Source organism: Erinaceus europaeus, chromosome 15 (genome assembly GCF_950295315.1).
Source record: "Erinaceus europaeus chromosome 15, mEriEur2.1, whole genome shotgun sequence".
Classification (NCBI taxonomy): domain Eukaryota; kingdom Metazoa; phylum Chordata; class Mammalia; order Eulipotyphla; family Erinaceidae; genus Erinaceus; species Erinaceus europaeus.
The window spans coordinates 21,027,118-21,053,992 of record NC_080176.1 but is presented as its reverse complement, the minus strand read 5'-3'; the positions used below and the strand labels follow the sequence as shown (position 1 = coordinate 21,053,992).

Here is a 26,875-nt window from a genome sequence, read left to right as displayed (position 1 = left end):
TGGGTGTGGGTGGGTGTGGAGAATACAGGTCCAAGAAGGATTCAGAGGACCTAGTGGGGATTGTATTGTTATATGGGAATCTGGGGAATGTTATGCATGTACAAACCATTGTACTTACTGTTGAATGTAAAACATTAATTCCCCAATAAAAAAAATAGTACAATAAAAAAAATAGCCTCCAGGAGCAGTGGATTCATGGTGCAGGCACAAGCCCCAGCCAAAAAAAAAATATATATATATATATATATATATATATATTTTCTTTCACTTATCTGTAGACCCCTTCTAAGTTAGTTCTCTTCAAAGCTGATTCCCCCTGCACCCCCAACTCAGGCAGGGGCCTATTACTCAGAGCAGATGCACTCATTTGTATTTTACTGTCAGTTTTCCTATCTCCACCTTCCAGATGCAAAATGTCTACCCCATTGAGTGCTCTACTTAGTGACCCACAGGCACTTATGCCAACTAGCTAAATCAGTTCCTAATAATGAAAGGCTACGTGAGACCCCTGCCAATCATGTTTGACTCTCCCTCTCCTGCAAGCCAAGTTATCAACCTCTTAAATGTGACAAAAGCAGTTCTCACACTATCCCTTCCTTGAGCCAACTTGCACTCAAAAATGTACCCTGTTCGTATTGTCTCTCACTGCTGTGATGTTTTCTGCATTCCCAGACTGTGGGCAGTGCCTTATAAAGCAATAATGCTCACATCCTGTGAGAGAAGCATGCATTTTTTATGGTCCTCACAACATCTGTAAACTACAATGGAGTAAATTATCATTAAGAGAGTAACAGCTTGACTAAAGTCACATTGTAGTAAGTGAACCTGGACCCAAATAGAGTCAATCTCCAGAGTCCATACAGTCATCCATTAACTGCCTCCAATAAATATTATGGACTAGAATAGCCACCTTCACCAAATGAGGTAACTACTAAGGAGTGTCCACACGATTTTCTAATTTAAACAAGTGATGTGATGAGAACAGAAACCAGATTTAAAATATCTGAGAGTGGGGTCGGGTGGTGGCACACCTGCTTAAATGCACATGTTACACTGCACGAGAACCCAGATTCGAGTCCCCAGCTCCCACTTGCAGGGGGAAAGCTTTGCCAGTAGTGAAGCAGTTGCTGTAGGTGTCTGTCTATCTCCCCCTTCTCTCTCAATTTCTGACTGTCTCTATGCAATACATAAATAGAAAAATTTGAAAAAAAAAGTTCTGAGAGTGAGACTACCATTTTTAGGAATTACTATTCAAAACAGCCGAGCGGTATTGCAGTGGGTTAAGGACATATGGCGTGATGTGCAAGGACCCTGCAAGGATCCCGGGTTCGAGCCACCAGCTCCCCAGCTACAGAGGGGTGGCTTCACAAGTAGTGACGCAGGTCTGCAGGTGTCTGTCTTTCTTTCCTCCTCTGTCTTCCCCTCCTCTTTCCATTTCTCTCTGTTCTATCCAACAACAGCAATAACAACTAGGGCAACAAAAGGTAGGGGTGGAGAATGGCCTCCAGGAGCAGTGGATTCATAGTTGCAGGCACTGCGCCCCAGTGATAACCCTGGAAGCAAAAAAAAAAAAAAAAAGAATTACTACTCATAATGTGCCACATACCTACCCTATTCAAATGCCATGCATGTGGGATTTTCAATTCTTAAAACACAACTAGGTAGATAATGTCTTTACCTTACAAAAGAGGAAACAGTTAAGATGTTAAATAAATTGCAATACAAAGCTGCATTGCAAATAAATTGGTAGAATGACTCTGACTTAATCTGACATCAAAAGAATGTCATCAATCATATACCAGGGTGGTTAGCAGGCTTCAAGTCAAATGACAAAGTGGAAAAAATTCACAAGCCACGAAACACGGAAGTATACTTTAACTGCCGGCTTCAACAAAAGCACCCTCAAAGTTAGTAAGGGAAGAAGAGTAGATAGCATAATGGTTATGCAAATAGACTCTCATGCCTGAGGCTCTAAAGTCCCAGATTCAATCCCCCCACACCACCATAAGCCAGAACTGAACAGTGCTCTGGTAAATAAATAAAATAAATAAATGGTTGACTCATTGTTCATCTGTTCAGCAAGGTGACCCTGCCTCAGCACATTCACAAGTCAGACTGTGGATCAACTGCAAGCATTGTCTGCCAATGGCTTCTTGCTTCTTCATCAAATACAACTTTTAGGGTGCAGGAAAGACTTTCACAATAACAACTCAAATAATCGAGAGAGAAATTACAACAGAAAACATGAACTTTCAGTTGCTAAATACATGTTAGGCAAAAATTTTGCTCTAAAGGAAAGGAACACCATGAGCCAATGTAATTACATGTCTGTAACCAGACTTCCCTAAAAATTCAAACTTTAACTGTACTGCTTGCTACTCATAATTAATGAGCATGATGCTCCATTTTCAAAGTCACAATACAAAACCATGAGAACTCCAGCATGCTCCCCCTTAAAAATAAACTCACGGGAGTCGGGCATAGCACAGCGGATCACACGCGGCGAAGCAGGTCTGCAGGTGTCTACTTTCTCTCCCCCCCCCCCCCCCCCCCGTCTTCCCCTCCTCTCTCCATTTCTCTCTGTCCTATCCAACGACGACGACACCAATAACAACTATAATAACTACAACAATAAAACAAGGGCAACAAAAGGGAATAAGTAAATATAAATTTTTTTTAATTCACTAGACTCTTGAAAATAATTTATCTCTGTTTTTCGGCTCTAAAAACTGTTAACCCACTGAAAAATCAAATCACAAAGAATCTCTATATTGAAATTCAACAATTTGGCTTTAGTAAACAGATCTGTAAGGAGGCAAATTATAGTGGTGATAAAACTAAATGATCACTAAGAGCTCAGTATGAAGTCATATCATAACATCCAAACTCAGTGTAAAGACTTGAAAGTATTTCCTATATATATATATATATATATATATATATATATATATGATAGAAACAGAGAGAAATTGGAAGGGAAAGGGGAGGTAGAGGAGAGAGAGAGATATCTGCAACACTTCATCTCTTGGGAAACTTCCCCATGATGGTGAGGACTGGGGACTTGAACCAGGGTCCTTGCACGTTGTAGCATATACACTCAACCAGGTGCACCACCATCCAGCCCTGAGATGTTTACAAAACAGTACTTTTTTTTTGTAATTTTTTTAATATTTATTTACTTTTCCCTTTTGTTGCCCTTGTTCTTTATTGTTGTAGTAGTTATTATTATTGTTGATATTGATGTTGTCACTAGAGAGAGAAATGGAGAGAGGAGGGGGAGAGAAAGACAGACACCTGCAGACCTGCTTCACCGCCTGTGAAGCAACTCGCCAGCAGGTGGGGAGCCAGGGCTTGAACTGGGATCCTTACACCAAAGCTTGCGCTTTGCACCATGTGCGCTTAATCCGCTGTGCTACTTGCCTAACTCCCTAAAACAGTACTTTTTTCATGCCTGAAATACTCAGGTCCCAGGTTTGATCCCAGCCATCATCATAAACCAGAGCTGAGCAGTGCTCTGGGAAGAAAAAAGGAAAAAGAAAGAAAGAAAAAATTAACCAAGCAACAACACAAAAGTCCATATGGCAAATAATAGTATTTTGCAAACTATCATCATCTGTGTACTTTGAGTGCTCTCCAGGACTACACCTAGATATTAAATTATACACAGAAAGACAGTGTAAAGATAGCGAGAGGGCCAGGCAGTGGTACATCATGACAAGGACCTGCATTTGAGCCCTCATTCCCCACCTGCAGGGAGAGAAGCTTCAAGAACAGTGAAGCACGTCTGTAGGTGCCTCTCTCTCTTCCCCCCTCCTTTCCTCCCCCTCCATTCTCAATTTCTCTCTGTCCTATCAAATAAAAAACAGGGCGGGGGGGGGGGGGGGCGCCAGGAGACAGCAATAGATCTCATCCCAGATTTACTCAATTTATATCTGGATCTGGGAAAGATAATTTAAGAATTTCCTTCTTTGTCAAAATAAATTTAACTTCAGTTTGCTAAGAACCTTATCTATCCTTCATTTACTTTTCTAGCATTTTAATTAGAGTGTCATAGTAAAATTAAAAAACAAGACCTGTGAAGCAGGTCTGCAGGTGTCTTATCTTTCTCCCTCTGTCTTCCCCATCTCTCTTCATTTCTCTCTGTCCTATCAACAATGACAACAATAAAACAACAAGGGCAACAAAAGAGAATAAATATTTTTTTTTAAAAAAAAGGCAACAACAACAACAAAAACCTGTAACGTCCTCTTACATGACAATGAAATTCTGTGTCTTGCTAACAGTAACAAAAACACCCCTCTACTGTGTCAGCCTCGGTCATGCCTGTACTATGCTGGGCTATGTCCTCCTTTTAAGTCCACTCTTTTTCAGGTCCTTATCTACAGTTGGTCAGAGAGGGCAAAAGAGTCAAAAAGAAGCAGCACAAAGTTAGGACCATGCAGTCCTAAGTGCATTTAAAGGAAGGCTTAGACTGAAGTCCTAAAGTCTTGAGATTGTCACCATGTTCCAGAACAATGACATGGTGTTATGTTTGAATGGACTTTAAAGATTCTTTGACAAAATTGGGTAACAGAAACAAGCAGCATCCCTGTCAAGTGAGCCAGATGTCACTGAAAGCACTCAGGAGGCAGCTAAAGAATCAGCCATTTACTTGGCTGTAGTCAGAGTGACAGAGGTGGTCAACATCTTCATAGTTAGAAAAAAAAAGGGAGCCGGGCAGTAGCACAGCGGGTTAAGTGCACATGGTGCAAAGCGCAAGGACCGCATAAGGATCCCGGTTCAGGCCCCTGGCTCCCCACCTGCAGGGGAGTCGCTTCACAGGTGGTGAAGCAGGTCTGCAGGTGTCTATCTTTCTCTCCCAGTCTCTCTCCACTTCTCTCTGTTCTATCCAACAATGACAACATCAACAACAACTACTACAACACTAAAACAAGGGCAACAAAAGGGATTAAGTAATTTAAAAAAAAAAAGTGGTCTTGGAGGTGGCACAGTGGATAGAGCATTGGACTCTCATGCATGAGGTCCTGAGTTCAATAACTGACAGCACATGAAACAGAGTGATGTCTGGTTCTTTCTCTTCCCTATCTTTTTTTTTTTTTTAAATGTTATTTATTTATTCATGAGAGAGATAGGAGAGAAAAAAAGCAGATGTTATTCTGGTACATGTGCTGCTGGGGATCGAACTCGGGACCTAAGGTTGAAAATCCAATGCTTTATCCACTGCACCACCTCCCAGACCACCTGTCTCCCCAAACTTTCTCATGAATTAATAAATAAATTCTTAGAAAAATAAATAAGCAGTTTTTCAGCACTCTGAACTCTACCAGAAGTCAGACTAAATAGTAAAAGCCTTTCTGCCTTAGAAGAGCACTGGGGAAAAAAAAAGAAGAGCACTGGGGGTGGGGGAGGCCAGGTGGTGGCGCACCTGGTTAAGTGCACACATTACAGTGCTCAAGGACCCCGTCCCCACCTGCAGGGGGAAAGCTTCACGAGTGGTGAAGCAGGGCTGCAGGTGTCTCTCTGTCTCTCTCTCTCTCTCTCCCTCGCTGCCCTCCTTCCTCTCTCAATTTCTCTGTCACTATCCGGTAAATAAACAAAATTTAAAAACTAAAATTAAAAAAAAAAGAGCACTGAGCGCTTAACTAGTCAACTCTTTCAATATTTGTAGGCGCCTATAGCCCAGTTAACAAGTCTAGGTGATAGACTACCAATTTGTCCTAGTTTCTCCATTTCTCAGCCAATTCTAGTTCTTCCAGTCACTTCCTCTATGAAGCCTCTTCTGATCCTAACCAAAAAAAAAAAGCTGTAACAATTTGGCATGCCCATACGGCAGGCAATTAGCTCGTCATATTTTATAGCCCATTACTTCCTTTAAATAGTTCCCTGCGGGCAGAAACTATTTGCCCTGAGCTCTGTCACCTGCGGCAAGGCACCCAGAACCCAGGGGTGTGCTCAGCCAGCATCTGCTGGGGTCAATACCCAGACCACAACTGACGCCTGTGAATCCGGGTCAGCCTCAGCATGGTCTGCATCAGTCCTCCCCACACCTTCGCTAGGAAATCATCCCAAAAGAGAGAGGAGCGAAGACGCCTGGATCACCAAGGATTATGCCGGGGGCACAGCAGGTCGGCTTCCTTCTGGGAGCTCTAGATTCGCGAGAGGTGGTCAGGCGCTCTGGCCCCTCCAGCACTAAATGCTCAGACCCCCCACACTGACCAAGATGAGCTCCACAAACAGTCATCGGCGGCCGGCCGTGGAGCTGTTCCTCCAACTACCCTTTACTGAGGCAGGAAAGTAGCAGCTGAGGAGCCCGAGCAGGCAACAAAGAAACTCATCCTCCACCTCGGCGAGGCCACCGACAGCGACAGCGGCTCCCGGCCGCCCGCCCGCCTCCGAGGCCCCGAACTGCATTACCTGGAGCCGCCGGCACTTTCCGAAGCCACGCCCCGAGCCCCTTATTAAAATATGAATGGAAACAACGATCCGCCTCCGGGAAACCGCGGCCCAGCTTGCCACGTACAGCGATTCTTCAAGTTCCTGCCCGAGTCCCTCCCACCTGTCCTGTCCTCTGCGATGCAGACAACCTGCAAACAGTGAGCGCAAACGGCAAACTACGAAGATGTTTTCAGGACGAGACGCGGGGTGTCCAGGCCGCGGCGGCACACGTGAGCGGTCCCGCCGAGCGGCGGCGGCCAGGGCTCTGCTCCGAGGGGCAGGTGGGCCGGAGCCCCGCGCCACCCCGCGACCCCCAGGCAGTTGGGCGAGGAGGGCGCTCCGAAGGCCACGGAGGCCGCCCGCACCCCGCCCGCCCGGCTCGCAGCCCCGCAGCCGCCCCAGCCCCGCCTCGCTCACCCCGCCCGGGGGCAGCGGCGCGCCCCGGCCCCGCCGGCCCAGCAGCTCCGCGGCGGCTCACAGCTCACTCGCGGCGGCGCGCGGCGGGCCCGGGGCCGCCAGGCAGCATCCTCCCCGCCGCGCCGGGGGCAGCGTCCGGCTCCGCGGGGCCCACGACAGGACCAGGGCCAGTTCTGCTCACGCTGCCTCTACACTCGCTGCTCTAGACCGTCTGGAGCCGCGGTTTCCGGGTTAAAAAAAAAAAAAATGCGACCGCCAACGTTGCCTTGACCTCTGACACCCAGCGTCCGACGGCGGCGCGGTGGGGACAAGCTTGTTCTGTCGCTGTCGCTAGCGCCTTCCGCTCCGGGCTGGGTCACGTGGGAGGCGGGTTTCGCGTGTGAATGCGCGCGTGTCTGTCAGTCTGAACGTTTTTTTGTATGTGTTTTATTCTACATTGAGATCGAAGTTGGGGGGGGGGGGGGAGTTGGGTGTAGCGCAGCGGGTTAAGTGCACGAGGCGTGAAGCACAAGGACCGGCATAAAGATCCGGGTTCGAGCCCCCGGCTCCCCACCTGTAGGGCAATCGCTTCACAGGCGGTGAAGCAGGTCTGCAGGTGTCTATCTTTCTCTCCCCCTCTCTGTCTTTCCCTCCTCTCTCCATTTCTCTCTGCCCTAACAACATCAGTAACAACAATAACTACAACAACAAAGAGGGCAACAAAAGAGAAAATAAATATTAAAAAATTAAATTAAAAAAAGAAGTTGAGAGGGAAGGAGAGAGAGTTGGAGCACTGCTTCATCGCTCGTGAAGCGTCTCGGCTGTAGGTAGGGACCGGAGCTTGAACCCGGGTCCTTGAGCGCTCGCTCCACCAGGTGCGCCCCCCCTCTCCCCGGCTCGCATTCCGTGTGGCTGTGGACCTGTTCATGTTTGGCGTGTGAGACTTTTTTTAATGTTTTATTTGGATAGAAACAGACAGAAATTGAGAGGGGAAGGGGGAGATGTAGAGTCAAAGAGGGGCCAGTGGTGACACACCTGGCCGAGTGCTCAAGGCCCCGTCCCCACCTATTAAAAGAGAGAGAGAGAGACCCACAGTACTGCTTCATCACTTATGACCAGAGGCTTAAACCTGGGTCTTACACAGTGTAACAGGTGCTCGGCCAGGTGCACCACAGGTGAAACTGTTTCTTTGCTCTTGTATTAGTGCTGATGAAAATATAATTTGGTGCAATCACTTTGTAAAATTATTTGACATCCTGTAAACTTGAAAGATACAATGTCTCTGATATTTTTATTATGTGGCAAAACAGTTGCACATACGCACAGGCCAGTAATAGTTTCTAGAGGTGGGGAGATGACATAATGGTTATGCAAAAAGTTTCTCATGCCTGAGGCTCCTAGTTCCCCCTCCCTCTCACCCCAAATCAGAGCTGAGCAATGCTCTGGTAAGAAAAGAAAAAGTAAGTAAGGGAGAATATTGTGTAGAGCACCGATGTTTGTGGTTTTTTTAAGAAATGGGGGGGGGGGGGGTTTGGTAACGCAGTGGGTTAAGTGCAGGTGACAGCAAAACGCAAGGACCAGCTCAAGGATGCCAGTTCGAGCCCCCAGCTCCCCACCTGCAGGGGAGTCATTTCACAAGCAGTGAAGCAGGTCTGCAGGTGTCTGTCTTTCTCTCCCCTCTGTCTTCCCCTCCTCTCTCCATTTCTCTCTGTCCTATCTGACAATGACAACATCAATAGTAACTACAACAATAAAACAAGGGCAACAAAAGGGACTAAATAAGAAATAAAAAGGGAAACAGCACTCCATCCCTATTTCTTCGTGGCCCTTCTGCACAGGTTCTCAGTTGCCTGCCTTTGCAACTGAGGATGCTCTCAGAGAGTTCTAGTGCAGGGAAAGCACAACACCTTCTGCTACTACAAATCCCTGCAGTCTGTCTCACATGGACTCCAGTACTGGCTACCTCTGACTCAGCCAACCACCCATACAAACAGATCATTTGTGTGGATTGTAGAATGATCAACAGAGAAGAGAATATATTTGGCAGAGCCCACAGAGGCTTCAAGTTCCATTGCTCTTACCTGGACATGATCCACTATCTGGTGTTGTGGGTAACTCTCAACTCACATCTATGTGTCTTTTGCTGTGTTTCCCTATGACACTAAATTCTACCAGGAAGAAAAAAGGAAAGAAAGGAAAAGAGAAAGAAAGAAGCCGAGCTTCATAAGGTTAAATGGTGCAGCCCCTTTGGAAGGCTGTATGCAGAGTCCTTAAACAAATAAAATGGAATTACCTTATGACCCAGCAATACCACTCTTAGACATTTATCTGAAGGATACTCAAACACTAATTCCAAGGGATATAAGCACCCCATGTCCATAGCTGCATCATTCACAATAGCCAAAAAGTGGAAGCTGCCTAAATGCCCATCAACAAATACCTGGATAAAGAAGTCATGGGATATATATTCCATGGTATACTAATCTTCAGTCAAAAAAGATGACACTGTGTCCTTTGGGACAAAAATGGATGGAACTAGAGGTGATTATGCTTAGCAAAATAAGAGATGAGACACAACTACCCGATGGTTTCACTCGTGGGATTTAGAGATCTGATACACATGAACTTGGGGGGGAAGCAAAAAATAGAAGCAGGATGGGAGTAGATAGCATAATTCTTATGCAAAGAGACTCCTGTCTGAGGCTCCAAAGTCCCATGTTCAATCCCCCGACACCACCATAAACCAGAGGTGAGGAGTGCCTTGGTTAAAAAATAAATAAATGGGAGTCGGGCTGTAGTGCAGCGGGTTAAGCGCAGGTGGCGCAAAGCACAAGGACCGGCATAAGGATCCCGGTTCAAACCCTGGCTCCCCACCTGCAGGGGAGTCGCTTCACAGGCGGTGAAACAGGTCTGCAGGTGTCTGTCTTTCTCTCCTCCTCTCTGTCTTCCCCTCCTCTCTCCATTTCTCTCTGTCCTATCCAACAACGACAACATCAATAATAACTACAACAATAAAACAACAAGGGCAACAAAAGGGAATAAATAAAATAAATATTTAATAAATAAATAAATAAAACAGAAGCAAACAGTTTCTTTTTTTTTACTTTGAAACTTTTTTTTATATATTTTATTTATTTTCCCTTTTGTTGCCCTTTTTTTTTATTGTTGTTGTAGTCATTGTTGAATAGGACAGAGAAATGGAGAGAGGAGGGGAAGACAGGAGGGGGAGAGAAAGATAGACACCTGCAGACCTGCTTCACTGCCTATGAAGCGACTCCCCTGCAGGTGGGGAGCTGGGGACTCGAACCAGAATCCTTAAGCCGGTCCTTGCATTTTGTACCACATACGCTTAACCCCCTGTGCTACCGACCAACTCCGGCAAACTGTTTCTAAAAATTATGAGAACTCTTAATTTCTGGCTGTCTCTATCGAATAAGTAAGAATAAAGATAATACACAGAACAGATATCCAAAAAGAGGAATGAGGTTCTGATATGCCCTTGAAAGCAATGCTAAATGAAAGAAATCAGTAACAAAAGGTCACCTATTATATGATTCTACTAGTATGAAATGTCCAGAATAGGCATATATGGTTGAGGATATAACTCCATGATTTGGTCCCTGGCACCAAAAATCAAAATGATAATGGAGATACAGGACTAGGTGGTGGCGTTACAATGTGCAAGGACTCAGGTTCAAGCCCCTGGTCCCTACCTGCAGGGGGAAAGCTTTGCAAGTAGTGAAGCAGTGCTACAGGTGTCCAACCCTCTGTTTCTCTTCCTATCAATCTCCCCCTACTCTCTTGATTTCTAGCTGTCTCTATCCAATAAATAAAGATAATATATTTTATTTTTTAAGATGACAATGGAAGCAAGAGACTAGGCTTTTTTCTTTTATATATTATTATTATTGCATAGAAATGGGAGTAAAATTGAGAGGACAGGAGTGGGGAGGGGGGGAGAGAGGGAGAGAGAGAGAGAAAAACCTGCCGTACTGCTTCACCACTTGCAAAGTTTTCCCTGTGCAAGTGGGGAACAGGAGCTTAGCACATGGATGGGAGTTAGAGCCCCAGCTCCCCACCTGTGGGGGTGGGGGTCGCTTCATAAGCCATGAAGCAGGTCTGCAGGTGTCTGTCTCTCTCTCCCCTTCTCTGTCTTCCCCTCCTCTCAATTTCTCTCTGTCCTATCCAGCAACAACAATAATAACAACAGTAAACAAGAGCAAAAAAAGGGGGGAAAAAATAGCCTCCAGGAGCAGTGGATTAGTAGTGCAGGCACCTAGTCCCAGCCATAACACTGGAGGCAAAAAAAAAAAAAAAAAAAAAAAAAAGAAAAGAAGAAGAAACTCTTCTTTTCTGCAGGAAGATAAATCCAGTTTGTGTCCTCTCCCTCCCCCCTCCCCCTCGGTTTCCAATAGGTTTCTTGCTGGGGCCTGGGACCTGCATAATGTATCTACATATTCAGGTGGTCACTTTTTCTTGAATCACTCTTTTCTTTTCCCTTTGATAGAGGCAGAGGGAAAGTTGTTTCACCACAGTGTGGAAGAGTCCAATAAAAAGGAAGAAATCACAGATGGTGTTTACTCACATTAGTATTTCAGCAGCCTGCATACCAGAGCAGGTGGAGCCAGACGACCAGTCTCTGAACCTTCATGTCTAGTCCTCTCAGAAAGGGAAGGTGCGGGTGGGCGAGGAGAGGGAGCGATCAGAACCGGGGTATGGATTGAGGAGGGGAAGTGGCTGGAAAGGACTCAGCAGAAGTCCTGGGATCAAATGAAGTCCTAGAAGATAGGGAGGAGGGTGTAGACAAGGCCATGGGTCCCAGGATTAGCCAGTGGTAGACCTGTTGATCCGCTCCGCTGGACAAGGAAGCTGGGAATGTGGCTTAGAAGCACTGGAGGAAGAGGAGGAGGAGGAGGGGGACTTCAATGCCAGGGAACCTTCCCCAATATGGGCGTTACTTTAGCAACCACAGTGCTTTCTACTAACGCTTGACCAATCCCCAGCCTTGGCGTTTGTTTCGTCACAAATGGGCATCCCAGCAACCCCTCCCCCACCTGGTGCTTCATCACGTGTTATCTCCAAGGCAAGTCTCCTGGGAACCTGTGTAGTCTTTCCCAATCAGGGTGCCCTGCCCCCCCCTTCTGTGTACTCCTCATTACTAATGTTTGCCATGAACAGTGGTCAAAAAATATGTGAAAAGGGGCTGAGTGGTGACGCACCTGGTTGAGCCCACATGTTTCAATGAGCAAGGACCCAGGTTTGAGGCCCCAGTTCCCACCTGCAGGGGGAAAGCTCCATGAGTGGTGAAGTAGTGTTGCAGGTGTGTCTGTCTCTCTATCTCCCTAACCTCTCGATTTCTGGCTGTCTCTATCCAATAAATTAAAAAAGATAATAACAAAAAAAATTTTTAATGTAAAGAAAATGACAACAGAACTTCAAAAACAGATTCACAGCAGAGTGGCAGTTTTGTTTGTTTTTTGCCTCCAGGGTTATTGCTGGGGCTCAGTGCCTGCACTACGAATCCACTGCTCCTGGCCATTTGTCTCCATTTTGTTTCCCTTGTTCTTTTTGTTGTTGATGGTGGTGGTCTTTTTCTTTTTTTTTTTTTTTCCTACAGGGTTATCCCTGGGGCTCGGTGACTGCACTATGAATCCACTGCAACATGGATTGATAATATATTGGCTTCTCACCTGGGGCTTCTGTTTTGTGTGGTAAAATTATATGGTCTCAAAATCACCCCCTGAGGGGGTCGGGCGGTAGCACAGCAAGTTAAGCGCCCATGGCGCAAAGAGCAAGGACAGGCACAGTGATCCGGTTTTGAGCCCCCGGCGCCCCACCTGCAGGGGGGGTCGCTTCACAAGCGGTGAAGCAGGTCTGCAGGTGTCTTTCTCTCCCACTCTGCCTCCCTTCCTCTCTAGATTTCTCTGTCCTATTCAACAACAACATCAATGACAGCAATAACAATAATGACAACAAGGGCAACAAAATGGGAAAAAATGGCCTCCAGGAGCAGTGGATTCGTAGTGTAGGCACCGAACCCTAGTGATAACCCCGATGCAAAAAAAAAAAAAAAAATCACCCCTGAGTAACCTAGACATGTCAACACATAAAACAAGGATCACTGTTAGCTTGGGATTTACATTAGGGGTGTGAATCCAAGTTGACTCTCATGATTGACTTCCTGGGTTCACTAGGAACCTGAATTATTTTATTGAATTTATTTACTTACCAGAGCACTGCTCAGCTTCACCTTGTGGTGCTGAGGATTGAACCTGGGAGTTTTTTGACCTCAGGCATGAAAGACTTTTTATTTTTATTTTTATTTTTATCTATTAAATTGCCCTTGGAGAGGGAGGGGGTGATAAAGAAAGATATGATAGATACATAGATGATAGATAGATAAATAGATAGATAGACAGATAGGCAGACAGACAGACCTGCAACACTGCTTTACCACTTGCAAAGCTTTCCGCCTGCAGATGGAGACCAGGGGCTTGAACCCAGGTGCTTGAGCATTGTAACGTGTGCTCCACCATGTGCACCACCACCTGGACCTTTGGAAGACTTTTTTTTTTTTTTAGTAGCTGTTAAATATATTTATTGATTTATTTATAACTTGGGGAAATGTACCCTGTGACAATAATTGTATGACTCAATATTTCCTTCATAAAGTGATACTGAAATTGGAAGAATATATTTAATCATTTGTTTATTACCAGGGCACTGCTCAGCTCTGGTTTTTTTTTTAATTTTTTTTTTTTATTTAAGAAAGGATTAATTAACAAAACCATAGGGTAGGAGGGGTACAACTCCACACAATTCCCACCACCAGATCTCCATATCCCACCCCCTCCCCCGATAGCTTTCCCATTCTCTATCCCTCTGGGAGCATGGACCCAGGGTCATTGAGGGTTGCAGAAGGTAGAAGTTCTGGCTTCTGTAATTGCTTCCCCGCTGAACATGGGCGTTGACTGGTCGGTCCATACTCCCAGTCTGCCTCTCTCTGTCCCTAGTAGGGTGGGTCTCTGGAGAAGCTGAGCTCCAGGACATATTGGTGGGGTCTTCAATCCAGGGAAGTCTGGCCGGCATCCTGATGACACCTGGAACCTGGTGACTGAAAAGAGAGTTAACATACAAAGCCAAACAAATTGTTGAGCAATCATGGACCCAAAGCTTGGAAAAGTGGAGAGGACTTTTTTTTTTTTTTTGCATAACCATTATGCTGTCTCCCCAGCTTGTAACCTGAATATTTTAAGAGTAGGTTTTGGTGGCAGTTGAGGTGTTCTGTCACCTATCTTGGGGAGATGTGAAAATGTGTCCCAGTGGTTTGTAAAACAGCATTTCCTCAGTAAAGTGGTAGGGATAAAAATCACCATATAGAAAAAAAGAAATTTCATTAGCTTCTCTCCCAGAGAACCTGGGACAACACCTGGGACATTTGGAAACACAGGGAGTGCTAAGTGGGGAGAGCCAAGCAGATGGGTGGAGTCTCAGTGACCCAGGTGACTAGAACAAACCCAGAGGACAAGAACTATAGGTGAGGACAATAAGCGCCTCCACCCTGCACAGAGCAAAACTGTTCTGGGGGCAGGGCGGTGGTGCACCTGATTGAACTAGGGTCAAGCCCTCAGTCTTCACCTGCAGGGGGAAGTTTCATAAGTGGTGAAAGTGTCCCTATCTATCTATCTATCTATCTATCATCTATCTATCTATCTATCATCTATCCCTTCCCTCTCAACTCTCTCTGCATCTGTCATAAATAAGTAAAATATGTTTTAAAATATTTTTTAATATTTTATTTTATTTATTTATTCCCTTTTGTTGCCCTTGTTGTTTTATTGTTGTAGTTATTATTGTTGTTGTCGTCATCATTGGATAGGACAGAGAGAAACGGAGAGAGGAGGGGAAGACAGAGAGGGGGAGAGAAAGATAGACACCTGCAGACCTGCTTCACCGCCTGTGAAGCGACTCCCCTGCAGGTGGTGAGCCGGGGTTTGAACCGGGATCCTTATCCCGGTCCTTGTGCTTTGCACCACCTGCGCTTAACCCGCTGCACTACAGCCCGACTCCCCTAAAATATTTTTTAAAAAATAAAGAAATAAATTAAATATATACATATATATTTTTTTAAGAAGTTAACTGTTCTAATGTCCCTTTGGGGGCCAGGTGGTGGCACACCTGGTTCAATGCACACACTAGACTGTGCAAGGATCCGGGTTCAAGCCCCTGGACCCCACCTGCAGAGGGAAATCTTCATGAGTGGTGAAACAGAGCTGCAGGTGTCTCTCTGTCTCTCTCCCTCTCTATCTCCCCCATCCTCTCAATTTCTGGCTGTATTTATCCAATAAATAAATAAAGATACTTTTTAAAAAATAATAATAATCCTATAAATCAGTACTCCCTCAATAAAATGATACTGAAGTTAGGGGGAAGAAATATAAATAATTGTCAGATATGTGAAGAGACAAGTTGACTTTCAAATCTATAGTAGGTAAAGTCATTCTGACTTTGGAAAAAGACAAGATAATTACAAAACCCAACATGTCCAATTTCTGTTAAGATACTCTATGATAATTTATAAGATACTCTAAATCTTGAGAGATTAAATTCTCTTAAGCCCAACTTCCTTCTCTGTGAGATAGGATAATAAAGATCCAGTCTTGGGTGGAGGGTAGATAGCATAATGGTTATGCAAAGAGACTCTCATGCCTGAGGCTCCAAAGCCCCAGGTTCAATCCCCCCCACCACACACCATCATAAGCCAGAGCTGAACAGTGCTCTGGTAAAAAAAAGAAAAATCCAGCCTTCAGAAAGCTTTGTGAGTGGTGAAGCAGTGTTACAGGTGTCTCTCTCTCTCTCTCTCTCTCTCTCTCTCTACCTCTCTATTCCCCCTTCCCTCTCAATTTCTGCTGTCTCTATCCAACAAATAAAAATAATAAACAAAAATCTCAAAAGGATCCAGTCTTCATGGGTTTCTGTAAAGATTCAATGAGATGATGCATGTGAAATATCTGGCTAATTTAATTTGAGTCTCCGCCCTCTCTCCCTTTTTATATATTCACTGTCATTACCTATGTAGGTTTGTGGCTGCAAAGTCTTCTGCTTTGGAGTGCCAAACATTCCCCTGGGATGCAGAGTGATTGGGAGTCATGAGTCGCAAATGTGAAGATGTGGACATTTCATGCTACGGATCACATGGCTGACATGCTCCCTCTGGGCAGGAGGATCTGCAAAGTGTATCCACCCAAAGCTCTGGAGTGTGGCTCAAACAGGTCCTCCCAGCATGAAACAGCTTACAGGACTCTATCCAATAAGAAAGAAAGAATAAAAAGGGGGAAAAAAGAAACTTGTATCTAAAAAAAAAAAAAGAAGAAATGAAAAAAGTTTAAACAAAGTAAGCTACTACTTTGTGTCAAGCATGGTACAAAGTTGTTTTCACACATTATTATACTTCAATTCCATAACAAGGTTAGAAAGTAGATAGTTCCATGGTCTGAGAGGTGGCACATTGATAAAGTTTTAGACTCTCAAGCATAAGGTCCTGAGTTCAATCCCCAGCAGCACATGTGCCAGAGTTATGTCTGGTTCTTTCTCTCTCCTCCTATCTTTCTCATAAATAAAAAATATCTTTTTTAAAAAAGTGAAATACTGTTTGGAAGACCACCTCCTATCACCCAGGGACTCCGGGGAGTCCTACATGAAATCAGTGAAGTTGAACTCATGATAGTTTATAGGCCTGGGAACAGGGATGCATGAGATAACAAGATGGGTGAGAGAAAAGGTGGAACTAGGACTAAGTCAACATGTACTCATGTTTAGCCTGGAGACTGGGTCTGGGTGAAAACACACAAGCACTGCTATGGGAAGAGCCACATCAAGTCATACTAACCACACCTCAAGCCCATAAAGTTGCAGGACTGAAGCCCTGGATTCACCACACCCAAGACAAGTTTGCTGAATGAGAAGAGGGACTGCTGGCTTGGACCCCGCTGATCCATTGTGGTTAAGACTGAGACAAACTGCCCCCCATCGCATCTCCAAACCAAGTGAATAAGGATGTAGACTGGCTAATGACAAACAGGGAGAGGCAGAGGACCAACGAGAATTCTCTTAAAATGTTGGCCCAAGGGAGTTGGGCAGTAGCGCAGCGGGTTAAGAGCACTTGGAGCAAAGTGCAAGGACCTGCATAAGGATCCTGGTTGGAGGCCCCCAGCTCCCCACCTGCAGGGGAGTCGCTTCACAAGCAGTGAAGCAGGTCTGCAGGTGTCTATCTTTCTCTCCCCCTCTCTGTCTTCCCCTCCTCTCTCCATTTCTCTCTGTCCTATCCAACTACAACAACATCAATAACAACAGTAATAACTACAACAATAAAACAACAAGGGCAACAAAAGGGAAAATAAATATTTTTTTTTTAATTATTTAAATGTTGGCCCACAGTTCTACCAATCCTGAGTCCTATCACAATCATCTTGACTATGGGTCTGATTGCAATAGCACCCCAGGACTAGGGGTCAGGAGGATGGATTACCCTGGGTATTATCTATGTCCTTGTCATTGTCCTTCTCTTGTCATTATTCAGTACTTTTAAAAAATTTTTTATTTATAAAAAGGAAACATTGACAAAACCATAGGATAAGGGGTACAACTTCTCACAATTCCCACCACTAGACTTCCTATCCCATCCCCTCCCCTGCTAGCTTTCCTATTCTTTATCCCTCTGGGAATATGGACCCAAGGTCATTGTGGGATGCAAAAGGTTGAAGGTCTGGCTTAAAACCGTAATTGCTTCCCCACTGAACATGGGCATTGACAGGTCAATCCATACTCCCAGCCTGTCTATTTCCCTAGTGAGGAAGGGCTCTGGGGAAGTGGAGCTCCAAGGCACATTGGTGGGGTTGTCTGTCCAGGGAAGTCTGGTCGGCATCATACTAGCAACTGGAACCTGGTGGCTGAAAACAGAGTTAACATACAAAGCCAAACAAATTGTTGAACAATCATGGACCTAAGGGCTGGAATAGTGCAGATAAAGTGTTGGGGGTGGGGTCTATTTTATAGACAGCTAGTAGGCATATTTTAGTTATATTTCAAAGGGCCTGTAGCTATACTAGTGTTGTTTTTGTTTTGTTTTGTTTTGTTTTTTTGCCTGAGCCTGAAATCTGATATGCAGGTGGATCCAAGTTATTGTCTGGGGAGATGATGTCATGGCTGGGAAAAGGACCAGAAAGCTGGATCAGGGAAGAGAGAGTAGCTCCCCAATATGAGAAAGGGGTATAAATATTGTTGATTGTAAACCCCATAGATTTGATTTGGTCTGGGGCCCATAATTAGCTTAGAAGCCTGTGTGACCTCTGCATCCCTGTAGATCTGAGCTCACAGTCTGTGGTCATGAGTAGGAACATTCCATGCTGCCCCAGTATCGACCCATCTTCCTCAGGTGTAGCATAGAGTATGTTGTCCATCCAGTGAAGCAGGTCTGCAGGTGTCTTTATGTTCCCCTCTCTGTCTCCCCCCCCCCTCCATTTCTCTCTGTTGTATCCAACAACAATGACAACAATAGTAACTACAACAATAAAACAAGAAGAAAGGGCAACAAAAGAAAATAAATAAATAAATATTAAAAATGAAAAAAATTGTAAGTAATTAATGCCTTCTAAAAAAAGTCTGCCTAATTTTATAGGATATCCATGTGCCTGTCACATTAAAAAAAAAAAAAAACTTTTAATGAGAGAAGTACAGAGAGAGACCAGCACACTGCTCAGCTCTGGCTTAGGAACCTGAAACTGGAGCTGGGTGTAGCATACATGCTACAGTGCACAAGGACCCAGGTTCAAGCCCCTGGTTCCCACCTGCAGGGGGAAGTGAAGCAGGGCTGGAAGTATCTCTCTGTTTCTCTCCCTCTCTATCTCCCTCTTCCTTCTTGATTTCTGGCTGTATCTATTCAATAAATAAATAAAGATAATTTAAAAATCATAAAAATATTTTTTAAAAAGGAACCTGAAACCTCAGAGACTCGGGCATGAAATACATGTGCATAACTTTTTGTTTTTTTTACCAGACCACTGCTCAGCTCTGACTTATGGTGGTACGGAGGATTGAACCTGGGACTTTGGAGGTTTAGGCATGAGAGTCTCTTCGCATAATCATTATGCTATCTACTCCTGCCCCTGTATAACTATTATGCTGTCTCCCCAGCCCCTCCTGCTGCCATCTTTATCCTTATTATATCTTCCCTGCCTTCTAAACACATTGACTTGACCTGCCTTTACTTTTTGGTACTCTAAATTCATTAAAAAAACAAAAAAAAACTTGCTGCAGGTGGCTCACCAGGTGTGGAAGATCCTGTGTTGTGAGCACTGTGGGGACTGGGGGTTCAGGGTGCAGCAGTGGGGAACAGCTTCATGAGTAGTAAAGTACTTCAGTGTCTCTCCTTGAGACAGAAAAGGGACAGTGACAATAAACAGGGAAGAGAGGCCCCAGGCAGAAGACCAAGGACTCTTTGGTTCCCTAGAATCAGAAGACACCATGCTCCATAGGTTCCTGTGAGTCAGTAGATAACACTCATCAACCTACACAAGATGCCATACACACAGCTGTGCAGAGGACAAGATGTCCACGCAGCCCTTAGAGGTTCCATGTTAGGAGCTGAGTGAATATGCGCACAGCCTGTGAAGCCTCCACCTAGACTGAAGAGATAATGGAGCCATTTGTTTGTTTATTTGTTTGTTTATTTATTTTTGACCAGAGCACTGCTCAGCTCTGGTTTATGATGTTGCTGGAGATGGAACCTGGGACCTAGGAGCCTCGAACATCAGAGTCTTTTGCACAGCCTTTTGCTATCTCCCTAGCCCATCTGAGCTCTTTATAAGGGGCCTAGTTTCTGCTCAGTGAGAGTATTTGAGGAACCCTTTGTGCTTCTTTCTGGGATCCTTTCTTCTCCTTTACTCTTATCTCTTTCTTTCTCTCTTTCTTCATGCTTAAAATAAATAAAATAGGGGGTCAGGCAGTAGCACAGCGGGTTAAGCGCATGTGGCGCAAAACACAAGGACCGGCATAAGGATCCCGGTTTGAGCCCCCGGCTCCCCATCTGCAGGGGAGTCGCTTCACAGGCGGTGAAGCAGGTCTGCAGGTGTCTTTCTCTCCCCCCTCTGTCTTCCCCTCCTCTCTCCAGTTCTCTCTGTCCTATCCAACAATGATGACATCAATAACTACAACAATAAACAAGGACAAAAGGGAATAAATAAATAAAAATAATAAGGCAGAGGGAGGGTAGATAGCATAATGGTTATACAAACAGACTCTCATGCCTGAGGCTCCATAGTCCCAGGTTAAATCTCCCAAACCACCGTAAGCCAGACCTGAACAGTGCTCTAGTAAAAATATATATATTTAAATGCTTAGGAGGGCCTGGGTGGTGGTGCACCTGGTTGAGCACACATGTTACAATGTGCAAGGACCCAGGTTCAAGTCCCCAGTCCCCACGTGCAGGGAAGAAGCTTTGCAACAGATGAAGCAGTGCTACAGGCGTCTCTGTCTCTCTCCCTCTCTGTCTTCCCCTTCCTTCTCAATTTATCTCTGTTACTATCCATTAAATTATATATATATATATATATATATATATTTTTTTTTTTTTTTTTTACCAGAGCACTGCTTAGCTCTGGCTTATGATGGTGTGGAGGCGTTGGAGCCTCAGGCATGAGAGTCTCTTTGCACTAACCATTATGCTATCTCCCCCACTAAATAAAATGTTTTTTAATTTTTTATTTATAAAAAGGAAACATTGACAAAACCATAGGATAAGAGGAGGCAACTTCGCATAATTCCCACCACCAGACCTCTGTATCCCATCCCCTTCCTTGATAGCTTTCCTATTCTTTATCCCTCTGGGAGTATGGACCCAAGGTCATTGTGGGATGCAGAAGGTGGAAGGTCTGGCTTCTGTAACTGCTTTCCTGCTGAACATGGGTCAATAAAATATTTTTTTAAATAAAAAGAAAATACTTGGAGAAGGTGGGCAACTTTGGTTCTGCGAGTACACCAACATTTTTCACATTGAGTGAAAACTCAGCGGCTTCTCTAGGACTAGAAAGGCATCGCAAGAGGAAATGGCAAATTGACAAAGGCCTTGAGTTTGGGAGCAGCAAACTTACCTGACTTCCTCCTCGGGGTCAGGTAAGTCTAGATTCAATCTTGACCTCTCTTGAGCCCTGAGGCTCCAGAAAGGGGAAAGATGTCATGGGGGTTGGGGGGGGGCTGGAGGGGGGTAGTGCTGAACTTGGTTGAACACACATGTTACAGTGCTCAACTACTGAGTTCAAACCCCTCATCTCTACCTGACCTGCAGGGAGAAAGCTTTGGGCTGGTGAAACAGGTATCTCTCTGTTTCTCTGCCTCTCTTCCTCTCTATCACCCCTTCCCTCTCAATTTATGGCTGTCTCTATTCAATAAATAAATAAATAAAGATAATAAAAAAATTATAGGGAGTTAGGCAGTAGCGCAGCAGGTTAAGCGCACGTGGTGCAAAGCGCAAGGACCGGCCTAAGGATCCAGGTTCAAGCCCCAGGCCCCCCACCTGCAGGGGAGTCACTTTACAGGCAGTGAAACAGGTCTGTAGGTGTCTATCATTCTCTCCCCCTCTCTGCCTTCCCCTTCTCTCTCCATTTCTCTCTGTCCTATCCAACAACGATGACATCAATAACAACAACAATAATAACTACAAAAATAAAAAAGGGCAACAAAAGGGAATAAATATTTTTAAAAATTATATATATATAAAAGAAAGATAAAAAAATAAAAAATAAAAATAAATAAATAAATAAATAAAAAGAAAGATGTCATTGTGTAAGATGGTAGATTTCCCCAAAGGATCCCTGGTGGCGGTCTAAGCATCCTGGAAAAATGGTGTTGGAAGGGACAGCTGGACAATGGAAATTTGGGTTGTGGCTCACCAGGTTGAGCTCACATGTTACAATGTGCAAAAACCTGGCTTTAGGGCCCCAGTTCTCCCTTCAGTGGAAGCTTCAAGAGCAGTGAAGCAGTACTGCAGGTCTCTATCCAATAGATGATAAATAAACAAAAAAAATGTTTTTAAAAGACATGCATACTTTGGGACAAAATGGAGGTTATTGTACTTACTGAAGTAAGTGCCAATGGTCTTATTTTTGGAATATAAATAACTGAAAAACTGAATTTACAAAGGAAAAAAGGGGGGGCAGGAGCAGAGTCAAACTGTTTCTTAGGACTTTGTGAGAACTATGGGAGCTAGCTGGGGTGGGGTTTGGTGGGAAGCAAACAGAACTTTAGTGGAGGGTACACCATATACCCCTATAATCTTTTTTTTAAAATAATTTACTTCTTTATTGGGGAATTAATGTTTTACATTCAACAGCAAATACAATAGTTTATACATGCATAACATCTCCCAGATTCCCATTTAACAATACAACCCCCACTATGTCATTCATCATCTTTCATGGACCTGTATTCTCCCCACCCACCCACCCACCCCAGAGTCTTTTACTTTGGTGCAATACGCCAATTCCATTTCAGGTTCGACTCGTGTTTTCTTTTCTAATCTTGTTTTTCAACTTCGGCCTGAGAGTGAGATCATCCCATATTCATCCTTCTGTTTCTGACTTATTTCACTCAACATGATTTTTTCAAGGTCCATCCAAGATCGGCTGAAAACGGTGAAGTCACCATTTTTTAAAGCTGAGTAGTATTCCATTGTGTATATATACCACAACTTGCTCAGCCACTCATCTGTTGTTGGACACCTGGGTTGCTTCCAGGTTTTGGCTATTACAAATTGTGCTGCCAAGAACATATGTGTGCACAGATCTTTTTGGATGGATGTGTTGGGTTCCTTAGGATATATCCCCAGGAGGGGAATTGCAGGGTCATAGGGTAGGTCCATTTCTAGCCTTCTGAGAGTTCTCCAGACTGTTCTCCACAGAGGTTGGACCAATTGACATTCCCACCAGCAGTGCAGGAGGGTTCCTTTGACCCCACACACTCTCCAGCATTTGCTGCTGTTACCTTTTCTGATGTATGACATTCTCACAGGAGTGAAGTGGTATCTCATTGTTGTCTTGATTTGCATTTCTCTGACAATCAGAGACTTGGAGCATTTTTTCATGTGTTTCTCAGCCTTTTGGATCTCTTCTGTGGTGAATATTCTGTCCAAGTCCTCCCCCCATTTTTGGATGGGGTTATTTGTTGTCTTGTTTTTGAGTCTGGCAAGCTCTTTATATATGTTGGTTATTAAACTCTTATCTGATGTATGGCATGTAAAGATCTTCTCCCATTCTGTGAGGGGTCTCTTGGTTTGGGTAGTGGTTTCTTTTGCTGTGAAGAAGCTTTTTAATTTGATGTAGTCCCATAGGTTTATACTTGCCTTAGTCTTCTTTGTAATTGGATTCATTTCATTGAAAATGTCTTTAAAATTTATGTGGAAAAGAGTTCTGCCAATATTTTCCTCTAAGTATCTGATAGTTTGTGGTCTAACATCCAAGTCCTTGATCCACTTGGAATTTACTTTTGTATTTGGTGAAATACAGTGATTCAGTTTCATTCTTCTGCATGTTTCAACCCATTGTTTCCAACACCATTTGTTGAAGAGACTCTGCTTTCCCCATGTAATAGTCTGGGCCCCTTTGTCAAAGATTAGATGTCCATACGTGTGGGGCTACCCCTATAATCTTATAATTGGTAGACTATTACTCAATAAAATAGAAACAAAATGCAAAGTTTATAACCTCTCCCTATGTGCCCTTCATGGATTGTAAAGTTTCTCTTTGGGGTGGGGTGATAGCATAATGGTTACGGCAAGAGACTATCATGCCTGAGGCTATAAAGTCTCAGGTTCTATCCCCAGCACCACCATAAACCAGAGCTGTGTCACAGTTATCTGGTAGGGGAAAAAGTTTCTATTTATTCGGTTTTGACCAGAGTACTTACTGGCTCTGGCTTATGGTTATCAGGGGAGTTGAACCTGGAACTTTGGAGCCATAAGCACTAAAATTTCTCTGCATAGTCATTATGCTATCTACTCCCACTTATTTATTCTCTTTATTTCATTATTTATTTCTGTTCTCCCTCCTTTCCTGAATTTCTGTGTCACTCACGCATTGGCTTTTCTTTCTCAATATCATATGAAGATCTTTTAAAGCAGTCGAATTCAGATGTATGAAGTAGAAATCAAGATACCTAGGTCTCAGGTCAGCCTAAAGTTTGGCTCACAGCCCGCCAAGTCTGTCTCCCTTTCGCTCCCTAGTGGTGGCGCAGGGACAGCGCGGGAAAGCAAGGATCTTCCTCCGACTCAGAGCTGCCTCATTTCCATACCCACAATGCACTGTACAAAGCACAGCTTCAAAACCATAAAATTAAAACCTTCCTCCCATATATGCTTTCAATAATTGAATATTATTTCTTATATCTCATGTAAAAGCACTCTTCAGTCACTAAGTCTTAGTGAGGACTAACCACCATCATTGTACTAGGAGTTTCCTATACTCGGATTGGGAGTTACGAGTATGTTACGTATACTCTGGTTTCTCTTCAGATCGCATAAATCTTTCGCCTTTTACTAAAGATTTCCGTGGAGAGAAACAATTCTGAGTTTTGTCTCAATTTTTTGAGCCCCTGTTTTGGCAGGGGTACGTACTATGGTTAAGAAAAGCACATACTGTGGGCTGGGTGACTACAAACTTGAGCTCTGAGTCTATTTTTTATTTCCCCACTTTCAAGAAGAAAGCTTCACAGGATCCGAGTTCAAGCTCCCGGTCCCCACCTGCACAAGGGGAAAGCTTTGCGAGTGGGGAAGCAGGGCTGCAGGTCTCTATCTCCTTCCCTTTTCCCCCTCAATTTCTGGCTGTCTCTATCCAATAAGTAAATAAAGATTTAAAAATTACAATAAAAAAAGCTTCACAAGTGGTAAAGCAGGGTTGTAGTTGTCTGACTCTATATCCCCCTTTTACTTTCTAGCTGTCTCTATCAAATGAAGAATTAAAGGATCAAAAGAAAATGTTATACTAAGGGCAGGGTGTAATAGCATGTATCAACAGTGTGCAAGCATCTGGGTTGGAGCCTTTGCCCCACCCCCCTTCACCGGAGAGTTTTACGAGTGGTGCTGCAGGCGTCTCTGTCTCTTTTCCTCTTTATCCCACCTTTCCCTATTCCTGTCTCTAACCAACAAATAAAGAAGGTACTACAAATCTTGGACTTCTTAAAAACGTGCGATTATTACAGTTATTTGATGGAGCTGCAAATTTACTAGAAAAAGGATTTTAAAAAGTTACAGCGACATGGGCAGGAAGGATGGTGGCATACCCGGTTGAGCTCACACATTAAGTGATAGAAACGGGCCAGGTGGTGGCGCACCTGTTTTGAGTATACCTTACAATATGCGTGTTCGAGCCCTCAGTTCCTCACCTGCATGAGGAAAGCTTTTACAAGTGGTGAAGCAGGGCTGCAGGTGTCTCTCTCCCTTCCCTCTTGGTTTCTGGCTGTCTTTACCCAATAAATAAATGAAAATTTAAAAAATTAAAAAGGGATTAATTATTTATTTAACTATTTAATTAAATTGATTGAGATAAAAATATAGAAATAATCTGAGATGAAAACATACTGAGAAAGGAGCTGGGTGGTGGCACATCTGGGTTCGAGCCCAGTTGCCCACCTGCAGGGGGAAAGCTTTGCAAGCAGTGAGTGAAGCAGGGCTGCAGGTATCTCTGTTTCTCCCCCTCTCTCTTTTTTAGATTTTATTTATTAATGAAAATCATAGGAAAGAGAAAGAACCAGACATCACTCTGGTACATGTGCTGCAAGAGATTGAACTCTGGACCTCATGCTTGAGAATCCTATGCTTTAATCCACTGCATCAATTCCCAGACCACTGTCTCTCCCTCTCTACAACCCTTTCCCTCTCAGTTTCTGGCTGTCTCTATCAAATGAACAAATAAAGATTTAAAATTAAAAAAAAACTTACTGAAAAAAACAGGAAGAAAGGCGGGGTACTCAGTTCCCCCACCTTTAGTCAAAATAATAATAATAAAAAACTTGTAGGAGTAGGCTAACTGCAATTTGCTTCTGTACTCTTTTACCCTGCTTGCTTGCTCTAACCTACTGTGAAGGAATAATAAGTCCCCCAAGTTGATTCAATAAGGAATCCCTCATATAGAAAGCTAGTGATTTTAGAGATTAATAACAACTCCTACGAGTTGCTATGTCTGTTCTGTGTCTGTACATATGTAGGTTTGTAATAATGGCTATTCTATGTGTTTCTGTGAATAAATACTTCAACTTCCTTTATTTCTTGTGTCAGTTTGTCTCAGTTTGTAATGGACAGAGTCAGAAGCACAATACTTAACAGATAAAGTGTAAATATCAAGCATGAGATCCAGAGTTCATCTCTGGCATTCCATGTGCCAAAGTAATACTCTGGTTTTCTCATTCTCTCTCTGCCAGCCCCAGCAGGTTATTAGGGTAACCTGGAGGAGGAGGGGCATTGGCGAAGAATGAAGAATGAGAGATGAGTGAGTTGATGCTGAATCAAGCTCAAGCAGACATCTCTGTCATACTTAAGCAGAACTTTATTTTTATAGTCTCATAAGGCTTAGCTCATTAAAACAAAAATCACCAAGGTATAGATTACTAAAACAAAAACCACCAAGGCTTTAGTCACTAACAAAAATAACCAAGGTTTTGATTATTAAAACAAAAATCACCCAGTAAGAACAGCACAGGTAGGGAACACCTCCTGCTTTGTGGAACATTCACATTCCAGGGGCACTTTCCTCCCTAGAGATCACATCACAGTTTCTATGTTTTTTTGTTATTCCTGTACCTGTGTGCTAGGCAGATGTCCTATTGACTAAGATTAACATTCTACCTGTATGTTTATGCCATTCTCTTGGCCCTATGCATCAGAAGCCGTGGTTCATAGAAAGTTCAAGCTTGGGTTGGGGAGACAGCATAATGGTTTTGCAAACAGACTATCATGCCTGAGGCTCCACAGTCCTAGGTTCGCACCACCATAAGCCAGAGC

The 26,875-nt window shown here is 43.9% G+C and overlaps 1 protein-coding gene and 1 non-coding gene across 3 annotated transcripts in view; one reads left to right on the top strand and one right to left on the bottom strand.

Moving 5' to 3' along the window:
- TMEM248 (transmembrane protein 248) overlaps positions 1-7,031 on the bottom strand; it is a 29,440-nt gene extending 22,409 nt beyond the window's left edge. Inside the window, exon 1 of one of the 2 annotated variants that reach the window (XM_016189109.2) lies at positions 6,415-7,031. The gene's annotated coding sequence lies outside the window, so the exon portion shown is untranslated. The remainder of the gene's footprint in view (positions 1-6,414) is intronic. The other variant, XM_060173153.1, reaches the window with a different exon arrangement.
- A 17,340-nt stretch (positions 7,032-24,371) lies between these two features.
- Positions 24,372-24,487, top strand: LOC132533304 (U5 spliceosomal RNA). Its single transcript, XR_009545184.1, has one exon. It is a non-coding gene; the product is annotated as a U5 spliceosomal RNA (small nuclear RNA).
- The last annotated feature ends 2,388 nt before the right edge of the window (positions 24,488-26,875 follow it).